This window comes from Theobroma cacao, chromosome 10, assembly GCF_000208745.1.
Source record: "Theobroma cacao cultivar B97-61/B2 chromosome 10, Criollo_cocoa_genome_V2, whole genome shotgun sequence".
NCBI classification, from domain to species: domain Eukaryota; kingdom Viridiplantae; phylum Streptophyta; class Magnoliopsida; order Malvales; family Malvaceae; genus Theobroma; species Theobroma cacao.
In genome coordinates, this window is record NC_030859.1 from 1,530,874 (window position 1) to 1,550,467 (window position 19,594).

Below are 19,594 nucleotides of genomic sequence, written 5' to 3' on the forward strand. Positions count from 1 at the left end.
TGGCGAGTTCTGTAGCTTGCTTTTGCAGATAGCCCATGCTCGGGGTAGGGGACTTTATATAAGTTTTGAGTGTATTGAATCAATTAATTCTGAAACAACTACGCATTGTTAAGATCGCCAATGGAACAAAGTTGTTCATTGCCGGCTTTTGCAAATTACTATGATCTTGCCAGTAGTACGTTAAAAGTGTTGATTACAACGAAAAAATGTCACTATTCGATTCATCACATATATTTGGCATATTTGGACCGCCGTATGTCTTGGCTTAAGCAATTGGGCAAAGTAATAAATGAATACATACTCTCACATTGACTTCATAAAATACATATTTTCTAGAATTCATATTATATAACAATTTAATATCTTCGAGAATTTTATCAGAACATCGTATTTGTGCACACATTTCGTGAAGCTAACTCTTTTATGAACTCTCTAAAAATGAATCGATCTGAAATGTTTTTTTTTTTGGCATATTTATTGGTATTGTCATGAGGCAATTTCAATTTCTTTGCTTCATTTAGTGTTGATTGTGTTGTTACAGTTTTCTTATTCTGATGTGTAGTTATAAGTTTCAATATGATCTTTTTTCTAAAATCAAATTATGGTATCGATCATTAATACTCAATAAAATTTTTATTTGAACGAGCAAATATATATATAATTATCTAGAATTTGAAATATATTTTATACTCAATTAAAATTTAATTTTTATAAGAAATTAATCTATTTAATTTAATAATATTAAAAATCATAAATTGTATATGTTATTAATATTATTTTTTATCGGAACAGAGAAAAAAAAAACTTGTCCTTCTTTAATTGCACAAAGGTTTTTTTTTTTGAACAATTAATTGCACCAAATTATACATACAGCTGCTTAAATTCAAAGCTAATAATTGGAACTATAATAAGCAATACAATTGAAAATTATGATAAAAATAAATTATTCCGAGGGACAATTGAGAAATATCATAAGCATACCGTATGCTGTTGGTGTCAGGAGGTGGCTGAAACTTGTGACCATATTCTCATTTTCTAGATGCATGGTTATGTGTGGTGCAGCTTTTTGGTCGTTATGGTTTGTTCGGAATGATTCCACTTTTAATGGGATAAAGTGGGATGGCAATAAAATCATTTTTTATATTAAAATGAGAGCAATGCTGAAGGTAAAGACAATTGAAGGGGAGGAATGTGTAAAGGAGAACGGGTGGTGGGTTGAGCCATGGAAAACATGTACAGCTATATACAGCTTAGGATAGGTGTGGTAGGGTTTCCACTGATCTTTCGAAACTTAAGTTTAATGTAGATGGTTTTGTGTGTGGCAAACCAGGATCAGTAGGTGTGCACAGTCCTCCGAGATTGTGAGGATCATGTTCCGACGTTATTTTATGATCCATTTGGGTATACATGACCCAAACTAGGTACTGGTTATATACTATGCTATCAAACTTTTTTCATGATTTACAAATTAATAATTTTATTTTGGAATATTAAGACATTTCATTAAAAGGAAAAAGTAAAGCAACAGAATAAGACTAAATCAGGGTGCTCTGAAATCATATGATTTATCAATCTATCAATTATAATAAAAATTCACATTGTCCATTCAATAAACTCAGTAAATACATCTCAAGCCCATCTTAAAAAATTTAAACAAAAATAGAACAAGAAGGAAAAAGAAACATAATTCATAGATGTATTTCATATTCTTTCAAATTCTTACGTGCAAAAAGATCAATCACCATTTAATAAAAACAAAAACCAAAAAAGTCTTAACAATACATCTCAAGACCATCCGAAAACAAACAAAGATAGAACAACAACGAACAAGAAACAAAACCCATAAACGTGCTTCATATTTCTTTTAAATTTTTGTGCGCAAAAATAGCATCACCATCAGTCACCATTCAATCAAAAACGAAAAGCAAAGGTCTTCGGTTGAGTCTAGTTCTCCCAAGAAAAACCATATGTGAGAACAACTAATTACTGAGGAAAAATTTGAATCAAATCACTCATTTTGTCAACTCCCAATTTGGCAAGATTCTCTACCATCTCATTACCTAATCTCAGAGTATGTCAAATCTATCAACTTGTCACTTTGCTTCTGAATGTAATGATTTGGAAAATCAAGTGTCACAGCCTTCGGTTTGTTGATCTTAATAACAATGTTACTAGAGTCACACTCAATGATAAGGCTTACAAATTAATAGTTAAATCGGATTCGGAAAATGCTATCACTTGAATTAAGGAAGCCCACACAAAACCATGGCATTTGTGATGTTATTTAACGTATTACGTTGCTCTTGTTTTATTTGTTAAAACACATTGGTGTTATGGTCCTATTTTTGACCATTCTTGACTTTGCCAAGCTTTTAAATATTCTAAATGAAATTAAACATGCTGCAGTGATAGAACAAATAATAATAATAATTTATACCAATATATAGAAGTTGTCTTCCAAGCAATTCTCCAGTTTGTTTAATTAGATTTGCTCAAATGGATGACACTTGGAAAACTAAATTGGATGCCATGCGTATGCTTTTATTGGGTGGGACTCGATTGTGATAGAGTAGATTTATGGAGGGCATTTTTTGGAATTTATTATTTTGGTCAAGAATGCTGAATGGGGTATTTTTGGGTTTTAAGTCTAAAAGAGGGGTAGTTTTTGTCCTGAGCTTTTCCTTTCGTTTCTAGATTCTTCTTGACATAACATCTAAAGAAATCTCTAAGTTATTCAAAAAAATTCAAATAAACTTTTATATTTTTATCACGTTCAATCAAATTTTTATAATTTTTTTAACTAAATAAGCTCTTATTCTTTTATTTTTAATCAAACAAAACCTCATGACTAATTATTAACTTAATCAAGAAATCATTTATCATTATATAGCAAATGTTGCCGATGTGACATGCTAACATATCATAATTGATTATAATGTGACATATTAATTTGACATGATAACATGATCATATGACATTTTTCAACCTTCACATTAAGGTCATATGAATATAAAATGATAGATATTTTGACTAATGACAATTAGTCAACAATTAATCATAAGAACTTATTTGATTTAAAAAAAAATACATAAATTTGATTGAACACAATAAAAAAATAAAAGTTTATTTGAATTTCCTTGTTGTAGCTTCTTCCGATATTGCATCCTTACTTTTGCTAGGTGATAAAATAGCTCACTCAAGATTTAAAGTATCTCTAATTATTAATGAATGCTCTACATACCAAATAACAAGAGAGACACAATTTGCTAGATTGATTCAAGTATGTAGTTTAATAGATTAGAATGAAGCTTTGATGATACATAAACACCGTTTTGAAGCTTTAGATAATAGTTTGTGATTATCAAGCATGGAACTTCTCTCAACAATGCAAAGCCTTTTGGTTGAGAAACAATTTTGTTAGAAGAAGATTTCAAACAAACTTTACCGGTTATTGAAAGTGGTACAGAAACAAATATTATTAATGTATCAATAAACCAATCACCTTTATGGAGCAATTGCAAGGTTTTCTATTTGAAGACGAACATGAGATTGCAAAGAGAAAATCTTGATGAAGCATCAAGAAATGAAATACAAGAATTTACAGAATGGTACTGAACATAGGTGACGGGAATTTTCAAACAATAATGCATGAAAATGAAAACGATTTAGCTTGGATTAAAGTGCCAAATGATCTACTGATTCCATTTATGCATAATCCTATAAAGGATATGGTTTTAGCACTTTATGATGATTTTGAGAAATATTATGCACATAAAACATATCTGAAATAAAGAGCTGTCGTTACACCTTACAATGAGACAATCGATTTGATTAATGCATATGCTCTTAACTTGGTACTCAGATGTACAAAAACATATTATAGTCGTGATATAATGTCACAAGTAACAATTCAAACATCATAACATGAATTTGTTTATCCAGCTTAACTTTAGAATTCACTCAAGTTTCTAGTACGCTTGACCATGAACTTAATTTGAAAGTAGGTTCCGTAATTATGTTATTAAGAAATATTAACCAGAATTCAGGTTTATATAATAGTACTAAATTTCTGATTACACAATTAGCTTATAACATAATGAAAAGGAAAATCATTTCTGGTACTCATGCTAACAATAAAAAATTTACTCCTCACATTGTTCATTGAAGATGACCTTTTATTTTTAATAGAAAGCAATTCCCAGTTAGATTGTGTAATGGTATATATATTTATAGATCTTACACTATTTCACGTATTAAAAATTCAATGTCCCTTTCATTATTGTTACATATATTATAGTAATTTAGATACATCATATCTAACCAAGAATATATGTTATTAACTATATATTGATCAATTATATTATCTATGTTTATAAACTTTTCTTCGGTTTTTGCACTGATTTCATCACTTATTTAAGTGATTTACATGCATTGAATCTATTCGATTATATATGTTATTAACTGTATTAGTGAATTACATTCACGATGTTTATTATTAAATTATGTCAAAGATCTTATGCACCGTCAACGTTTCTCGAATGCAAAATCTTTTTTATATTATGTGCATCAAAGCACATAAGATAAAAAAAGCGCTCCCAGCGCAATGCACGAGCAACACACAAATAATAATAATAATAATAATAATAATAATAATAATAATAATTATTATTATTATTATTATTAGTTGTAGCAATGTTTATAAAAATCCTAAAACTATTATAACTCTAATTTTGTTGTAAAGATAATTATATGTACGAATTGGATTAGGATAGATTAAGCTAGCTAGTTCAAGTTAACAAGAACTACGAACTAATTCTACTTCATGGACAACAAAAATAATAATAATTAATAATAAATTATATTCTTTTTATTCTTTTCCCTCCAAAAATACTCTCTCTCTCTCTCTCTATATATATATATATACTATTTTACAAAGAATTATAGATAAAGTAAACTATTATTCTATTTCTTATCTCGTCCTTGTGAAAGAGTCCTATGATGGAGCAAGGTGAGGAAGGTGACCAGGGCTATCAGGGCTTTGTGCTACCAAAGTTTACTCCAAACGGTCAAGGTGACCAGGGCTTTATGCCGCCAGAGTTTACCTCAAACGGTCAAGGTGACCATGGTGACCAGGGCTTTGTGCTGCCAAACTTTACCCCAAACGGTCAGGGCGACCAGGGCTTTGTGCTGCCAATGTTTAACCCAAACGGTCAAGGTGACCAGGGCGACCAGGGCTTTGTGCTACCAAGGTATACCCCAAACGGTCTTGTGATCACCAATGAGAAAGAATTCTTGGATACTTTACCTCCAGGATATCGTTTCAAGCCCCGGGATGAAGAGCTTGTTGTTCATTACTTGAGGAAGAAAGCACACAATAAGCCATTGCCGCCAAACATAATCAAGGAGGTTGAACTCTACAAGCATAGCCCTGACGAACTTACAAGTAAGGTTTTCTTGATCTTCTTCTTTGTTTTCTTGGAATCAGACAAATGCGTGACTGTTTAGAAGAAGAAAAAAACGAAGAATGAAATCGATAGATATTTATCTTGTAATCCATCATCAAGACTTGTTATTATCTTGCTTAGATGTAGGATTGCTCTTATTAACCTGTATCATCGACTTCAGAATGATGGATTTTTCGCTTTCTTTTTTTATTTTCTATAGCAACCTATATATTTTTTCTTCCTTCTGTTTGACCAGGAGATCAAAATAATAACAAGTCGACAAAGCCAGTGACCGAATGGTATTTCTTCACACCAAGAGAGCGCAAATATTGCAATGGGTTAAGACCAAATCGAGCAGCTGGGGATGGATTCTGGAAGGCCACTGGAGCAGATACGTCTGTCAGGTTCCAAGGAACCATTGTTGGATTCAAGAAAACATTAGTTTTCTATAGAGGGAAGCCACCTAAGGGTGAGAAGACAACCTGGATAATGCATGAATTCGTATTAAGCAATCCTCCAGAAAGAAAAAGAGGCAGCAAAGATGATATGCGGGTAACTTTGTTAAATTATGTTACAATTTAAATTTATAATCTCTACTTGTATTCAATGCATGAATTCGTATTAAGCAATTGTGGGTACTTTTTTTAAATCATGTTGTAATTTAAATTTATAATCTCTACTTGTATTTAACTTTAGTTTTATTTTTTAATTGTTTTAATTTTCATTTACGAGAGATAAACTAATACGAAATTTTGACCTTTCAAATATACGAAAAAATATAGAAAAAATTTGAGGGTATATATTTCTATTGCTTGCAACTTTATTATTGCTTATTACTTAATAATATGTCTTCCTCTTTTTCAGCTTGATGATTGGGTATTGTGCAGACTTTATAAGAAGCATGGTAATAATACCAGAGTTGTAACTCCGCAGCAGGATCCTGATCCTGATCCAAAACAGGAGGAAGAAAATGCAATTCAAGCAACTGATTACACTGAAACCCTGGAACAAGAATATTGGAATATTCCACCTCAATATATGCTGCCACAACAAACTTGTCCAATGCCTCCTTACGTTGTATATCCTGATTCAACATCTGTACTTCCAAGGTCGATGCCTCCTTACAATGCATATGCTGCTGATTCAACATCTGTACTTCTCAGGTCAATGCCTCCTTACAATGCATATTCTGATTCAACATCTGGACTTCCAAGTTCAATGCCTCCTTACAATGCATATCCTGATTCACCATCTGGACTTCCAAGGTTTCCTGAATCTTTAGATCCTATGCTGCAACATCAATCTGCAGTGTTCCCTCAGCAGGCTATGACTGTTTATGATAATTTTATACCAACAGCTGCACCGACATTATCAATACCTCCTCATTTTGTGGGCCATCATCATCCTTTGAACAGTTATCAGCAGCAGCCATTTTCAGGTGTCCCAAACAATATTAAGTTCTCAGCTGATGATAAATACCTTTTGAATATTGACTTTGGCTTGCCAAATGTATAGAATTTTATGGTGTTGCCAATACTTTAGAATTTGAATTTCTTTTCATTTTCTTGATGGATATTGTTTGAACTTTGGGCAATGGTAGTTATGCCCTTTTCTGACTTTTCATTTGAAGCAGTTTAGGTTATGAGGTCTGAAATTATATGCTTAGACTTATTAGGACTTCAGGTTTAGAGCTGGACTTCAGCTACCTGATGTTCATGTAATCTTTTTTCTTTATCCTTTCTTCTGTAAAGCTGCAATTTCACTTTCCCAAAAACGAAATGGTGAAAGATTCATATGAGTTTATTGCATTGATGAGGATAAATACTGTAATGAAACTGAGAAAGAGGACTTCTCTGTTATAGGGAAGGAAATAAAAGCAAAACGAGAAAGAGAGATTTTCTGGTAAAAACCATATTTCATTCAACATGGATCAAAATATTTATACAAGATATATGTGGTTAACACCTGTTAACATAAACATAACATTGGTATAGATCACCTAATAACTAGTACAGTGAAGCAAAATACATAGTAAAACAAATGAGAAAGTCATTGCATGTTGCATGTTGAGTCAATGCATGCTTTAACTCTAACACTCCTCCTTAAAGCCTGCATTGACAATACTCAGCTTTGCTTTCAAATCTTCAAACCTGGATGTAGGTAGAGTCTTTGTCAGAATATTTGCAAGTTGATTTATAGAGGAGCAATATCCAAGAACAATCTCTCCACTATTCTCAGCTTCTCTTATAGCATGGAGCTTTACCTTAATGTGCTTGGTTTTCCCATGAAACACCGGATTCTTGGTGATAGCAATTGCAGACTTACAATCAATGAAGATTTTTGTTGGAGTTGTTTGCACAAAGGTTAAGTCCCTTAAAACTTTTCTTACCCAGACAACTTGGTTTGTTGCAGCATTGGCAGCTATGTACTCAGCTTCTGTTGATGATTGTGCAACCACTGTTTGATTATGTGAATTCCAAGAAAAAGCTCCATTACCTAAAGAGAAAATATATCCAGATGTGCGTTTGGAGTCTTCAACACTCCCTGTCCAGTCACTATCTGAATATCCAACCAAGCTTATCTCCTTTGTTCTTTTAAAGTACAAACCATGATGAATGCTGCCTTTTAAATATTTAAGAATACGTTTGGCAACTACAAAGTGAATATCAAAAGGTTCTTTCATAAATTTGGACAATAGACTCACAGAATACATCAACTCAGGTCGAGTGGAACACACATAAATCAAACTTCCAATGAGACTTCTGTAAGTGGTAGCATCTTGGAGCTTAGACCATCTGTAGTCAGCCTTTGATTCATAACTAGTGGTGTTGACACTAACTTACAGCCAGTCATTTGAAACTTACTCAGAATGTTTCTAATGTAATTTCCTTGAGATACAAAAATACCTTTGTTAGTTTGGCATATTTGCATTCCAAGAAAATAGTTCATCAGGCCAAGGTCTGACATTTTGAATTTGTTCTCCATCTGAGACTTAAATCTATTAATTGTTGTAGTGTCACAGCCAGTGATCATCAGATCATCAACATCAAGAGAGACAATTACCTGAGCTTGATTTTGATGCTTAAGCACATATAGAGTAGCTTCATTAGAGCTCTTTTCAAATCCAAGATTCATCAAGTAGGAGTTAATCTTACTGTTCCAGGTTCGAGGAGCTTGTCTCAAGCCATATAAGGCCTTATGAAGCTTATATACTTTATCAGAGTCAAATTCAATCTTGAATCCTTCAAGTTGCTCAACATAAACCTCATCCTGTAATATACCAGTCAAAAAGGCATATTTCACATCAAAATGATATACCCTCCATCTAAATACAGCTGAAAGAGCTAACAGCAACCGAATGGTTTCATATATGGCCATAGGAGCAAAGGTATGTAGAAAATCAATGCCAGGTAATTGAGAGTACCCTTTGGCAATTAATCTTGCCTTATACTTGTTCAATGTACCATTTGAGTTAAACTTCTTTTTGAAAATCTATTTAACTCCAATCACATGTTGATTCTCAGGTCTATCAATCAATAACCAAGTATTGTTCTGATTGATCATATTGATTTCCTCTTTGCATTGCAGCCCTCCATTCCTCAGACTTTGCTACTGCTTGATAACTATCTGGTTCAGTAATAGTCATCGAGCTTCTATGATAAATGTCATCAAGATCTTTTGTACCTCTGATTGCAAAGTGTTCATCATCATCATCATCATCAATGCCAACATACTGATCTGCTGCATCTGCATCAGTTTTTGTATCTACATCAATTAATTCTTGAAGCTCAATTCTAAATGGTGACTCTTTTGAGTTTGCTTCACTTTCATTCCAACTCCATTTAGCTTCTTCATCAAAAATTACATTTCTAGATGCGATAACTTTCTTTGATTTTGCAAGATAAACTCTATATCCCCTTAGACTACTCATTGTAACCAATAAACACTCCAGTCTCTGATCTAAGATCAAGCTTATCTCTGATGTTCTCAGCTATTTGATGATAGCACAAGCTTTCAAATATTCTAAAGTGATCAACTGCAGGTTTCTTGCTGTACCAAGCTTCATAAGAAGTCATAGTTGTTAAGGCCTTTATTGATAATCTGTTTAACAGATAAAAAACTGTATTACATGCTTCTGCCCAAAATTTCTTTGGAAGAACTTTCTCAAACAAAAGACATCTTGCCATGTCAAGTATAGATCTGTTTTTCCTTTCACTCACCCCATTCTGTTGAGGTGAATAAGGAATTGTAAGCTGATGATGAATGCCCTCTGTTTCCAGAAACTTTTTAAACTATGAGGAAGTATACTCCCCACCATTGTCTATCCTGAGGCACTTCAGCTTGGAACCAGATTCTCTTTCATCTTTAGCCTTGAACTTAACAAACACCTCAAAGGCATCAAACTTAGATTTTAGAAAATAAATCCAAGTATATTTGCTATAGTCATCAATAAAGATTATAAAATATCTATTACCAGACAAGGATTGTTAAGTCATAGGCCCTGTTACATCTAAATGTACTAGTTCAAGTCTGTTTCTTGCTCTCTTAGAATTGATAGATGGCAAAAGTTTTTTGCTTTGTTTACCAAGCTTACAAACACCAGACACTGAAGTTGATTGACTGAATTTAGGCAACTTCTCTACCAGCTTCTGAGATTGCAGCAAGTTCATATAGTTATAACTACAATGACTTAGTCTTCTATGTCAAAGTGATAATGTATCTACATTGCTGTTACTGGCTTGCATACACATTTCAGTCATATTGACATGAAAACATATATTTTTCATTTGAACATTCATCAATAATTCACCAAAGGGATCATATATGGTACATATATCATTCTTAAATACAAGCACATAATTATTTTCCACCATCTGACCTAAACTCAGCAGATTTTGAGCTATATTAAGTATTAACAATACACCATGAACATACCTTAGGCTTGAAGATGTGTTGATCCCTACTGTGCCTTCCCCCACAGCATCAAGATAAACACCATTCCCTATTTTTACTTTTGACCTGTAATGAGTATCCAGATCAGTAAATAAAGAGGGGTTTGGTGTGACATGATTAAAACTACCACTGTCGAGAAGCCACTGCACACTATCTGAAGAACTGCTTCTTGCAGCCATAAACAGTTGTTCCTCTGAAACCTCAACATTTTCAATAGCATGAGAGACTTATTCTTTTACTTCAGGTTTGTTCTTACAAACCTTTTCCACATAGCCTAACTACTTGCATGCATTGCACCTTACACTAGGCTTGTACTAGCAATATGACTCAAGATGACTCCTTTTCTTGCAATGGGGACAAACTAAAAATCTGGTTCTCCTATTTTATGCTTTCTTTTCTTGTGAGTTTCCTTTTTGCTTATCCTTTGCATCACTCACATTCTTCTTTGCTGAAGTGTCAACATGAGCCTTTCCTTTCATTCGAACAGAAAAGGCTAAATCAACTTTCTCAATTCTTCTAGCAGCTTTCCTATGTTCATCAGCCTTAAGAGCACTCACTAAATCAGTGATAGACAACTCTAAAATATCTTTCACTTATTTCAGAAAAGAAACTACAACATCAAATCTCTCTGGTAAGCTAATGAGTACGTTATCCACAACCTTTGCATCTATCAAAGACTCTCCCATCAGTCGAATTTGATTCACCAGCTTCATCACCATTGAATAAATTCTTGTATTGACTGACTTTTCTTCATTTGCAACATTTCATACTGTCTCTTAAGGTTTTGCAAACGCATTTGCCTGCTTCTTGTAGATTCCATAAACTCTTCTTCAAATTTACTCCAAGCCTGCTTAGCTGTTTCACACCTCATAATCTTGTTGAAAATTGACTCTGTAACAACTGATTGTATGAAGGAGAGAGTTCTATATTTCTTAGCTACCTCCTCTTCATATTGCTTCACTTGTGCCAGTGTAGCATTTTCTCTCAAATGTGGTATTTCAGGATCATTTCCAACAGCATTCCAGAAGTTAACACCTTTAAGGAATGATTTCATTTTGACAGCCCAAATAAGGTAGTTAGAACCATAAAAAATAGGTGCATTTTGCTTAGTAATAGTTGAAGTTGACATCTTGATGAAGAGTAGACTATAAATAAGAGAGAAGGAAGGTTATAAATGGCTCAAGGATCGATTATATTGCTCTGATACCATGTAATGAAACTGAGAAAAAGATGAAACTATGACAAAGCAGAGGACTTCTCTGTTATAGAAAAGGAAATAAAAGCAAAATGAGAAAGAGAGAGATTTTCTGGTAAAAACTATATTTCATTCAACATGGATCAAAATAGTTATATAAGATATATGTGGTTAACACCTGTTAACATAAAGAGATAAGTGTTATTAACCAGCCATACACTAAGACACCTCATAACACTGGTATAGATCACCTAATAACCAGTACAATGAAGCAAAATACATAGTAAAACAAATGAGAAAGTCATTGCATGATGCATGATGAGTCAATGCATGCTTTAACTCTAACAAATACATAGTAAAGTTATTTATAAGATATTATGATATTCAAATAAATACAATGATGGGACTCCTTACTTTGTGTACACCATCATCCCATTCCAAAGAAGCAGAAACTATAGCTTTGTCTGTTGTTCCTTCAATTGTTAGTACAAATGATAGCTTTTGCCCGAGAGATGTGAATGACAGAACATTAGGATTAACTTGTATCTTAAGTGCTCCTGCTGGAGCACTCACTGTTGCTGTATATGTAGACATTGGTGATCCCACATTTGTGACAGTCCTGTTGAAGGTGCGGCTAACTGGTTTCAAGAGTGAGGTAAAAAGTGAAAACGAAGGATAGTTTAGATCCCAAACAGTTGGGAAATTGCAGAATTATCTCTAAAGAATTGCCCAAGATCTAACCCAATCAATAGAATAAAAAAAGAAAGAAATCAAGCACACCCACAAGAACACAAGAATTTACGTGGTTCAGTCTTTTGATGACCTACGTCCATGGGCACAACAACAGAGAAAAATCCATTAAGAGAAAAATCAGGAGATTACAAAAAACAGTCTCAAACTCATAACCCTTATCCCACGTACACCTAAATCACTCTCTCTAAATCTAGGTGATTATTATTCTTTAACCCATAGGGTCCTTTTATAGTATCAAATACAATAACCTTATCCTAATTTAATTAGGAATCTTATCCTAATAGAATTAGGAATTGTTATTCTAATCTTAACTAGATTTAAAGACTATTTAATAAGGTATACTAATTTAATTAGAATTAAACAATCCTAATTAAATCACAATTCAAGACTATCCTAACAAATCTCCACCTTGGGCTTGAATTCACCAAGCTCCACCTTACGAACCAATCTCTGTCGACACCGCCACTGCCCCAATGGGCCTCAAGCACTACGAACACCGATCAAGTCCAAGCAATGCTTGAACTTTATCCCAGAAACTGACTTAGTTAGCATATCTGCCGGATTTTCATCTGTAGCTATTTTCTTTACTACAATCTCACCTTTAGAAATAATCTCTCGAACGAAGTTACACTTGACTTGGATGTGTTTGGTTCTCTCATGAAACATCTGATTTTTAGTCAAATGTATAGCACTTTGACTATCACAAAACACAACTGTTTGTGTTTGTTCAAAACCAAGATCACTAACCAAGCCTTTAAGCCACAAAGCCTCCTTCACTGCCTCGGTCACAGCCATATATTCAGCTTCAGTTGTAGACAAAGCAAAGGTTGATTGAAGAACTGCTTTCCAACTGATTGCAGATCCTGAGAGAGTGAACACATACCCCGTTTGAGATCTTCTACTATCTAGATCACCAGCAAAATCTGATTTGGAGAAGCCAACCACATTACGACTAATGTTTGCACCTCCTTCACACACTAAGCCAACTTCAATAGTAACTTTAGGTGTTTTCACAAGCTCCCATGTTTGATCCCAGTGTAGAGACTCAATCTTCTTAGAAGACTCGACATATATAATTTTCTCATGATAAAAGTAAGGCTCTTCAATCTCTACTTCCACAAATAAAACATAAGAATCAAAATCACCATCAATACAAGTAATGCTTCGTTGAGATACCAATTCTTGTACCTCTTGCAATTCTTTCTGGATTTCACTATCATCTCGCACTGTCACAAGAGCATTGATTTCAAGCTCCACCTGCTTGCCAACTTCTTGGTTTGATGTGTTTGCAATTCTAGACTTTATCCCACAAAGTAATGCAGACTTGTCAAAGGTAACATCCCGACTCACCATAAACTTGGGGAACTTACAATCAGTACACCACAACCAATAACCCTTCACCCCATATGCATAGCCTAGGAATATGCACTCTGTCGCCCTCAACTCAAGTTTACCATCACTCACATGAACATGAACAGGACAACCAAATACTCTCAATATAAAATAATCAGCAGGCTTACCAGACCAAACTTCCTTGGGAGTCTTAAATTCAATTGCAGTTGATGGAGACCGATTTACCAAGTAACAAGCCTTGTTGATAGCTTCTGTCCAAAATACTTTGGTTAGGCCAACATTTGAGAACACGTATTTTGCTCTCTCCAAAAGTGTTTTCTTCATCAATTCTACAATATCGTTTTGATATGGTGTTTTGTCGACAGTGCGATGTCTAACGATTTTCTCATTCTTGTAGAATAGACCAAACTCACCTTTGCAAAATTTCAAACCTTTGTTTGTTCGAAAGCTCTCGATCCTTTTCTTAGTCTGCTTCTCGATCAATACCTTCCAATGCAAAAAGGTGGTTAACACTTCACTCATAGCCTTTAGAAGATACGTCCACACCTTTCTTGAAAAATCATCAATAAAGATCCACATGTATAATGATCCACCTTTTGATACCACCGGAGAAGGATCCCACAAATCTAAATAGATGTAGTTTACTGTACCCCTGGTTTGATGAGTTTTAGTGCTAAATTTCACTCTACGTTGCTCACAGAAATCTAGCTTTCCACTCTTTTGACCACACAGCAAACTATGCTTACTTAGTTTTCTAATCCCTCTCTCGCTCATATGACCAAATCTCATATTCCATAAACGTGTTACATCATCTTCAGGATCATTAGATGAGACCACAGAAACAGTTTCAATGACCGTGTTTCCCACTAGACAATAAAGGTCACCGGATAACTTGCCCTTCATGATAGTTAAGGCTCCTTTAGATACATTCAAGACACCATCTTGGCCACTATATTTGTAGCCCTTCTTATCTAACAAACTCAAGGATATTAAATTCTTTTTCATGTCAGGGACATGTTTTACCTCAAGTGTTCTTACCATACCATCAAACATCTTGATTCTAATTGTGCCAATTCCAACAACTGAGAGAGAGAAATCATCTCCTAATTGTACAGTGCCCATATTAACAGATTGATAAGTTGTAAACCAATCACGCCTAGGACATATATGAAAGCAACAAGCCGAATCCAAGATCCATGTATCCATCAGGTTACAATTAGTAATTGCAAGAACATTATCAGTTTCCTCAAAAGTATCAAAGTCATCTCCAACCACGTTTGCAGTATTCTCAGACTTATTAAACTTTTCATCATCCTTGAATTTGATACAGTCTTGACGAAAATGCCCTTTCTGACCACAATTCCAGCAAGTTTTCCCTTTTGCTCTAGATTTACCTTTTCTGTCTAAGCCTTTCTCTTTACCTCTACCTCTATTTACAACCAAACCTTCTGCTTGATTTTCATTCCGAATACCACCAACTTTCTTCTTTAATTCCTTGGAATTTAAAGATGCCCTTACATCCTCGAAAGTGAGAGTGTCTCGGCCGTAAAGCATAGTATCCACGAAATTTTCATACGATGGAGGCAAAGAACATAAAAGAATTAGGGCTAGGTCCTCATCCTCAATTTTAACATCGATATTCTTTAAATCAAGAATAACTCTATTAAATTCATCAATGTGGGTATTAACGGACGTACCTTCACTCATCTTGAGAGTATACAATCGTTGCTTCATATAAAGCCGATTCGTCAGGGACTTGGTCATATAAATACTTTCGAGTTTAAACCACACTGCAGCAGCAGATTCTTCATCCGTGACTTCTCTTAGCACCTCATCAGACAAAGCAAGGAGAATAGCACTATGTGCTTTTTCCATAAGGTCATCTTTCTCACCATCAGATAAATTCGAGGGAAGATGTTCTTTTCCCTTCAGTGCCTTCAACAGTCCTTGTTGCACTAGCAATGCGCGCATCTTAACACGCCACAGGCTAAAATCGTTTCTTCCATAAAACTTTTCAATCTCATACTTGGTCGACGAAATTGCCATAGTGAGATTCAGATTGACCCAAGACCTTGAAGCTCTGATACCAGTTTGTTGGGAAATTGCGGAATTATCTCTAAAGAATTGCCCAAGATCTAACCCAATCAATAGAATAAAGAAATAAAGAAATCAAGCACACCCACAAGAACACAAGAATTTACGTGGTTCAGTCTTTTGATGACCTACGTCCACGGGCACAACAACAGAGAAAAATCCACTAAGAGAAAAATCAGGAGATTACAAGAAACAGTCTCAAACTCATAACCCTTATCCCACGTACACCTAAATCACTCTCTCTAAATCTAGGTGATTATTATTCTTTAACCCATATGATCCTTTTATAGTGCCAAATACAATAACCTTATCCTAATATAATTAGGAATCTTATCCTAATAGAATTAGGAATTGTTATTCTAATCTAACTAGATTTAAAGACTATTTTGTAAGGTATACTAATTTAATTAGAATTAAACAATCCTAATTAAATCACAATTCAAGACTATCCTAACACAAACTGTTCCATTTGTAGCTTTAGAACAAGCAGCATTATCCCTAGTGACTAGTTGTAGAAACCGAGTGCTATATCCTTGTCCGCATAAAAATTTTATGTAGTCAACTTCCTCAGAATCATATACTAGACCAGGATTGACAGCCTTGATAGGATTCAGATGGCCTGAGCCGTATGCAAATTCAGCATCCAAGTTAATACCGGAAATCATAAGGAAGGCTGCAAGGAAACATTCCAATCGGGAAAATTAACTGCAGTCAATGAGATTTTGTAGTTTAGGGAGACAGTAGTGTAGTAGTCATAGCTATTACCGTGGTCATAAGGGCAGATTTGAGAGCAGCAGGAGACCATGTGGGATGAAATGATTTAACGTAGGCAGCTGCTGCAGAAACATGGGGGCAAGCCATTGATGTTCCTGAGATTATGTTGAATGGCTCCAATCTGTTATCGCCTTTAGTTTCAGAAACAGGGGAAATTAAGGACCATGCAGCTAGAATGTGGACTCCTGGTGCAGATAAATCTGGCTGTGATTGTTAACAACAATTTAATGTAATAATCAGTCATATAGAAGGGTATATGTACATAAAGATTAATTTTTCATCAACTTGCCTTGAGTATGTCAGGTGTAATTGGATTCGGACCCCTTGATGAAAAAGAGACTACATAAGGAGCCAGTGAGTCATTAGCCTCATTACTCTTAAATATAGTTGCAGTTGGGGTACTGTAATTTGTTTCAAGATGATATATGTAAGTGTTAGAAAATCCTTTGTTACCTTTACAATAGAAAGTTGTGTAAAAATTATACTTGATTAATTATATAAAAAAGGAACAGAAAATTTCTTCTTGTGTTGCTACCTTATCGAGTTTATATATGCAAAAATCTTGCTGCCATCAGCTAGATCAAGGTAAGATGCAGGTAAAGGAAACGAGTGAGTATAGTCATTCGGAAGCTGGTCTCACATCACTGTACCAACTGCACCAGCTGAAAAAGGTCCTCTCCCACGGCTTAGCTTATCACAAGGAACAATCTTACCCTTTACCAAATTTTGATCCAGTGAATTCTGATTACAATACCTGTGCTTCAAGAATCAATTCCATAATCAGATATTATGAGTATGATCTTTCTCATACTTGTATTTCCATTTTATGGTCACCCTTATATTAGTTTCAAGCTTCTTATCACTAGATTTTTAAGAAAAAATGGCTAGGTTTCTGATATTACCTGGCTGAAGACCTTGACGCATTAGGACTGGCTGCATCTCCACCATAAATCATAGGGTACATTTTATTCTGGAGATCAAAGGTATTTATCGATACCCCCTGGATACAAGCCAGATAAGCAAACATATATTCAAACGAAAAGGCATTATAGTTGCAATAATGGATCTAAATGCATTTTATTAACAAGGAAATCCAATTGTGATTGCCCATAGCTTAACTGGTTACTTGACAGTCATATTTCTTTAAAGAGGATCTCTCTGGTTTCACTTCCTCATCTCCAAATTAAACTTAATTAGCAATATTTATTTTTACCTAAGAGGATTGGATTAATATCAATGATATTACCTCATAAATCTTACTGTTGCCAAGCTGCACCTTGGTGAAAAACTTGCGGTCTATCGTGCTAGCAGCCACAGCAAGGGACCATGGTGAAAAATTTGAGATGGTAGAACGTTCGGGGCCATCATTACCTGCAGAAATTACTGTCAATACACCATTTTTCATGGCATGAAAGGCTCCGATTGCAATAGGATCTCTGAAGTAGTCTTCAGGACTATGTCGTCCAACTGAAAGAGAAATTATGTCAACCCCATCTGCAATTGCATCGTCAAATGCTGCAAGAATATCAGCATCATCGCAACCATCTGACCAACAAATTTTGTAAGCAGCTATACGTGCTGATGGGACCCCTCCTCGAGCTGTTCCTGAGCCAAAACCAAACAGGCTTGCCCTGTCAACTAACTTCCCTGCTGCTGTTGATGCCGTATGAGTCCCATGGCCATCAGAGTCTCTCGGAGAATTGATGTCATTTGGGCCAAAGAATCCAACACTGCGGTAATGTTGTCCACCTATGATCTTACTGCATTTGGATAGCAATATTTGTCAGACAAGTCAAGCACTAATCAGACTGATGACTCTCCAAGACCATATACAAATTTATATTCATGTTTTTGAGATGCATACTTGTTGCAAGTGAAATTGCCACCTGCAGTTTGGCAACTGCCTTTCCATTTCTTGGGAGGTGGACCAAGTCCTTGGTCATTAAAGCTTTCAGATTCAGGCCAAATCCCGGTGTCTAAAACCCCAATGATAACATCACTTTCCAGATCTGCTCTTTCGACTTGTTGGGAGAAGCCCATAAAGTCCCATGATCTTGTTGTATGGAGGTTTTTCTTTTCATTCGGAAACACAGATACTACACCATTCATTCCTAAAACGTCCAAAGATGGATTAAACAGTTTCAAGAAACAAATATCATGGTGAAATTATATTCACTTACCAGCCATTTTCCCTGCCTCTTCCTCCGTTAGCTCCACCACAAACCCATTAAAACTCCTTTTGTAGCTGTAGAGCACTGACTTCTTAATAACATCAGTGCATTCATTCCATTTGAATAGTCAAGTCAATGCCTCGTCAATGTAAATGTGACAGCGATGAGTATTTCCTTATACCTGCCATAGACATCTTGTAGCATGCTGCTATGAAGCAAGGAAGTGGAAGTTCCATCACTAGGCTGGTCTCCCATGTACACAATATAGCTCTACAAGTTCAAAGGTACAAAAACAAAGTTCATCAAAAAAAGAGAAATAAGTTAAAGCCATGATTGTTTTAGGCATGATCGGATATGATGAAGCAGATGACTGAAAAAATATGCAAATGGAAAACCCAATTAATCAATATACATAAATATTGCCTTTCTATTAGTATTGGATTGAGAATGAGATGTTGCCCTGTTAGTAAGCAGAGCCAAGAGAACGCCATGGAGTAGAAGGCGGGGAAGAAGATATTTTCTGCCTTTCATTATTGGAAGAATGGTTTCATACAGACTTTTCCAAGTACCAGGCTGGAAAATGTGTTTTGTCCAAGTGTTTGCTATGCATATTTATAGATTCAATAACTGAGAATTTTCTTCTGTCAAGATTTTTTTTTCTTATGGATATGAATATCCCAAGTTTAACAACCATTTATATGGATTTTTATAGACATGCAATTGTTAAATTGGAACCACCAAAATGATGTAAGCACTTGACCTTGACCTCGACTTTTGACAGTCTTGCCCAGAAGAAGGGTAATGCTTGAAGTGAGGACCTAGGAACCTTCCTCACTGGCTAATGAAGAAAAAAGTTT

General features: G+C 34.9%; 1 pseudogene; it reads right to left on the reverse strand.

Annotated features, from left to right (window-relative positions):
- On the reverse strand, positions 11,919-19,320 carry LOC18585996 (annotated as a pseudogene).